This window comes from Ostrinia furnacalis, unplaced genomic scaffold, assembly GCF_004193835.3.
Source record: "Ostrinia furnacalis isolate ACB-3 unplaced genomic scaffold, ASM419383v2 OfSCF2810, whole genome shotgun sequence".
Classification (NCBI taxonomy): domain Eukaryota; kingdom Metazoa; phylum Arthropoda; class Insecta; order Lepidoptera; family Crambidae; genus Ostrinia; species Ostrinia furnacalis.
The window spans coordinates 337,946-343,945 of record NW_021133049.1 but is presented as its reverse complement, the minus strand read 5'-3'; positions in this window follow the sequence as shown (position 1 = coordinate 343,945).

Genomic DNA, 6,000 nt, shown 5'->3' with positions numbered 1-6,000 from the left:
TACTTGTTATGTCAAGAAATAAATATTATAGGTACCTACATAAAGTACAAATATAAATGGACATACATTCAGTCTTTTCTAATTAACGATAGTAGTCTATAGACATTAGACATAGACATTTTTGCTCGTTATGATAAAATAAAACTTATTAAAGCTGCTTCAGACTTACATTCTTTACTTTGATTGTCGGCCGTTTGGTGTAGTGGTTCAGAACGGACTACTATGCCGAGAGGTCCCGGGTTCGATTCCCGGCCGGGCAGAAATTGAAATGATGAATTTTGATTTCTGTGACGGGTCTGGGTGTTTTCTATGTATATTAAGTATGTATTTACAAAAAAAAAAAGTATTTAAGTATGTTTATATCCGTTGTCTAGTACCCATAGTACAAGCTTTGCTTAGTTTGGGGCTAGCGGCGCAGTGTTAAATGTACAAGGATATTATTTATATTTATTATTTATCCATCCTGGGTCTCACATTTTTAGTAAATATGTAGGTAAATAAGTGAAGGTAAATTGTGTATTGAACCAAACGGATAGTTTACTATGTGTGTAACAGAAAAAATATTGAATAGGTATCTACAATAATAAAAAAGAATAACTAACGACTGTTTGATGAACATTTCGCTCGTATATAATAACTCGTCGCTATGTAACAGCTGGACAATGGAGCTGATAATTTATGTAGTGTAATAAAGGGTATCGTATCGTAAAACGTGCTCTTTGTTACATTTACCTTCACATGTGAACAAACAAAATAACGGTTTAATGTCATTGTGTAACAACGAGTATCCGTTTTGTTATTCATATCGATTAACTTTGCTATTTATAGGCTTTTTATACCTTGATTTGGTTCGGACTTAATCGGACACCTAAAACTATAAATTTCAACCCTTTAAAATGATAATTTTCAAAAGTCTGTCCCATTCGGGCCAATTAAACCATATTTAAAATTTCAAGAGTACCTAGGCTACTAGGGGTTACCAGGCAGTTGGTATCGACGTATCGATGGCATTTCAAGGCCAGTAATGGCCATAAGTTTAGTTAATTATTCATACTGTCTAGGTAGAACACGTTTTTCACTTAAAGTTATGACTCCCTCGAAGTCTAAAATCTATAGTTTAATGCATACGAAGCTTTAAATTACACTGTTGAATTCTTCAAGCGATCTTACACTCTGAGTCAAGAATATTGTCCATTGCGGTTCGTAGCCTATTTGGCATCATTTTCAAATTGATTAACTATTTAACGTATTAAGTTCAGTAATATGTTGTTTTTAGTGTGCCAAATAAATAGATTTTGTTTCTTTCTTTCTAACCATAGTTACGATATGGTGAAAATTTTACTTTCTGAGCCAGTGTCGTTCTGCTCATCTGCTCGGGACATTGGTAGGCACCAATTTATTGGCACCAATAGTTCGTCGAGTAATAATTTACTCTGTGAGCCACCTTGTTGCTCCGTTCATCCGTTCGCTTTCATCAACAACATTGCTTGACCCAACATCGGTATTATAATGGGACCACAATAACGAAGAAATGTTTCGTATTCCTGCCCGGTGCCGCCGCGATCTTTCAATTTCAGCATGAAAAACCCCGCCCTTCTGAAAAAAAGTATGAATGGAACCATTCCTGATGAAATTTATTCAAAGCAGCACCCAATTTAATACAATTCTTAAAAGAATTCGAAAGCGTTTCTGAAGTAAAGCCTTTCAAGGTTTTATTAAAACGTAATTGTATTAACACTAGAGTACACGCGCGGCCTACTATAGTAGACCAGGGTAACATTTTACGCTATAACTTTTTAAAAACTTGCGCCAGAGAGCTGGCATTCCAGGAAAGCCTCATTTACTAAATAAGTCAATAAGCCAGAAAAGCTCGGGTCCTAGCGTCTGCGCACTTTTTTAAAATTGGCTGTCAAAACTGCGGATCTACTCAAAAGCCCGAAATCACTCGACAAAAAAATTATGGAAAACTTGCAAAAAATGGATTTACCCCATGTACCAGGCAGTAGAAAGTCTTGAATACTATGAAAGATAAAAAACAAATCATATTTTTTCAGTAAATTATTTTTTTGCTAACATGGATCTCAGAGTGCAATTTTGGTCCAAAAAATTTACAATTTTTAAATCCGTTTAATGTTTGATCCCAAATAGTTTTATAAAGAAACTTTGATTATAAAATAACTTTAATAAACACTTTAATCATTTACATAGTAATTTTATTCATAAATTGCTTACAAACTGATTTACAGTGATTTTAAATTGGCTTACCAGAGTAGGCCGCGCGTGTATTGGTGTAAAAAAAGGGGCGCGTGTACTGTAGTGTTAAGGTAGTTTTTTCCGTCACGAATCAATATTTATAGCCTTTAGGTTTTAGAGACAACTTCATGATAAAAATACTGTGATGAATGAAAACCAGTAAAAGTGTAAACAGTGTTGATGTTGATTGACAATTTTCAGTAAAACAAATAACAAATAAATATACCACGATAACTAGTTCAAACTAACATACAAAAGAGAAATTAATTTCAAATTATTATTATTATTAAACATAAATCCTAAAATATTGTTTGTCACGGAAATCTGCCGCACATCAACTGAGCGAAAACATTGGCTAATTCAAATAGCACGCATTCCTGTGATAGTTTATGAATTAATTAAAAGCTTTGAAACAAAATGATTTAATAATAATATACCTACGCAATGCACGTCATTTGGGAAAATTGAAACCAAACGAAACATTCCACGTAATGAGGCAAATAATACAGTTTGGTTCACATTAAATTATATCATTATTCACGAAGATAATGAAGAGTTTAAATACAATATTGCTGATTTTGTTTGAGATTAATTTATGTAAACGATAAAAACAATAGACGCAAGCGTGTTCCATATAGCTTAGAACTTGACAGTCAGTGTAGGCGATGGTTTCTGTCTATTTGCAAGTGCAATAAGGATAAAGAGAGCCTCCATTATCAGGTCATTTAATCTCCACTGCAGGATCACGATCTTCTTCAATGTACGAGAGGCAAATGGAGGAGCTAGACACCGAAAATGGTCTAGATTACTTTTCAAACGAGAGAATCGCAGTTAAAAAGATGTACAGTAGATTTTATAAGCCGTGTGGTGACGGCAGAGTAGAATACATTTGTCACCAACCCCTACTCTTCCCGCGGGTGTCGTAAGAGGCGACTTAGGGACTACACATCAAACAGAGAATGGGCAGCAGCGCTCTCTGAAAAACATCAATCTTTTAAACTGCGATCTCCAACCCGCCTGCCTAGCGTGGAGATTATGGCAAAACCCTCCACTATAGTGGAGGAGGCTCATAGTCCAGCAGTGGACTGTAAAGGGCTGTTGATGAATGACAGTAGATTACAAATTACAAAATAACCCAGACAGGTTCTCAACAAGTTAGAATTAAATTACTAGAACCAAAGTACTAGAATAGTTTGTACTGTGTACCTACAGATTAAGCTCAAAACAGTTTTCAAAGTTGTACAAGAGTTGACGGGCTCTGGAGAATAAGATGGCTGGCTAAGGCTGACCTTTAACAGTAGCAGTAGGTCACTATGGCTATATAAGCCGTGTGGTGACGGCAGAGTAGAATACATTTGTCACCAACCCCTACTCTTCCCGCGGGGGTCGTAAGAGGCGACTTAGGGACTACACATCAAACAGAGAATGGGCAGCAGCGCTCTCTGAAAAACATCAATCTTTTAAACTGCGATCTCCAACCCGCCTGCCTAGCGTGGAGATTATGGCAAAACCCTCCACTATAGTGGAGGAGGCTCATAGTCCAGCAGTGGACTGTAAAGGGCTGTTGATGAATGACAGTAGATTACAAATTACAAAATAACCCAGACAGGTTCTCAACAAGTTAGAATTAAATTACTAGAACCAAAGTACTAGAATAGTTTGTACTAAGTGTACCTACAGATAAAGCTCAAAACCGCAGTTATCAAAGTTGTACAAGAGTTGACGAGCCCTGGAGAATAAGATGGCTGGCTAAGGCTGACCTTTAACAGTAGCAGTAGGTCACCAAGGTCGGGACGTTTGAAAGATAGTCATAGTAGGTAAATACTTACATCCCCTCCTTTATAGTTATAGTTCCGGTATAGTTGTTGCAACTCTCTCTTAACTCGGCGTGTGGTGGCTCGCTACTGTTCGTTGATGAAAGATATTACACTATTGTTACGTGCATGTACACATACGAGTAAGTAAAGCTCACTCGCCTTCGTGAGTTGCGAGAATTATAAGTACCTACTAGTAACTTTAAGATATTTTCGAGTATATTCGAACACACGTCAGAAGTAGTATTTTATGAAAGTGAAACAAAACGTCGTAAATTTTTATAAAAAGTTAAAATACTATTTGAAATAGGTATAATTTTTATAAACAATTCCAAAACAAAGTAATTGTTCCCAGTGACATCAGGACCAAGGGTCCATATTTACAAACCATACTTTAGCATGGTTTACCTTTGCCCCATTAAGTTCCATCACCTCTTGGTGTCGTAAAACGTTACACCCGCGCCCTTGTGTTTTACCTTTGAATGTTTTGTTATCGAATAATACACTTTATTGCCCGGCCATAAGGTTGTCCTTTTGATATTGCGTCTGAGTCACTAGACCGTGCACTATAGAGCCTCTGGGACACATTAAGGTTAGGTAGTTTTCGTCCGGAACAATCCTATTTGATGTTGGAACAGAATGCTTTCATTGGCACAAATTGTACCTAATTAAAATTAAATGCCTACGAGTACATAAACGAAACATCAAAGTTGGTACTGTTTTGTTACTTTCGTAAGAAGTTGTTTCAAGGCATAAGAAATGCTAAAGTCATTCAGATAAGCGCTGTATGTCAGTCTACCCAGAAAATGTACCCACTATGAAAATAATGCCTCACCCTCGTGTCTGTCAGTCTTTCAGAGAATGCTGTGGTTGACTCACAGAAACGTGTAGGTAGTAAATAAAAAAATATTTACTACGGTTGATTTAGACAACTCCTGAAAATATCTGAAAATAAAATAATACTTAATTACAATAATGATACGAAATAGATCCTAAACTTACTGCTACTGAAAAACTATAATGAAAGTTGCTAGTAAGTAATATTCTAGAAATTACTTTCTTAACTTTGCGTGTCTCTGCCCACGCCTTGTTGTCTTTGTTATTAATATGCCGTAAAAATGAACGAGACAACATTTTTGATGCAAAGTAATCCATATTTCAGCTACATATGATAGGTATCACATCGGAATATTGTAAGTATTCGTGTCTACACACGTTACATAATGTATTCTGTGGTGTAACACATACTTTCGGCAAGTGCGCCTTCCCATTCGTCACTTTGTCAGCGAAGTAACGATAGCCATCGATAGCAAGCGTTAGGCTTAGCACGACGTGGCGTGACATTTTCACACGATTTGACAGGTTCGCGTGACCTATCGCATCGAGGCGCGAGGTGACAGCTGTCAAATCATTTTAGCTTCACGAGAAAGAAATATTTTTCACGCAAACTGGTTTTGCGTGCAGTGTTTTTCACTACCAGTATTTTTTTTGTTATTGATGTTGTTCAATTTATAGATAAAATTGTTATAAATAATACAAGAGCCACTGTTGTCCTGTCACATGCTCGTGATCAAAACAAAGTAGAAAATACCTTTTATGTTTTTGATAGAAATCTAAATTAAAAACGGTGACATAAAAAGCGCCCCCGTAATCCACTAATGAAAACTCTCAACAAACGACTTTCATGAAGTTCGTGACATTCGCAATAAAGGAGGGAAACACAATTTATTTTACATACCTTTGTCATTGTCAAGGTGCGAGTGTATGAGTGCGCAGAAGAGGGTCGCGTTAAAAATTCATATCGGAAAGGTAAAACTGCCCTCCCGGAGTTGAGCAAGAGGTGACCGTACCTATATGGAACCCCTGACCTACATAGCTTTAGGGCACTTAAAGCTTGCGAAACCATTTGTTGGGTTTACTGGAAGAATGAGTG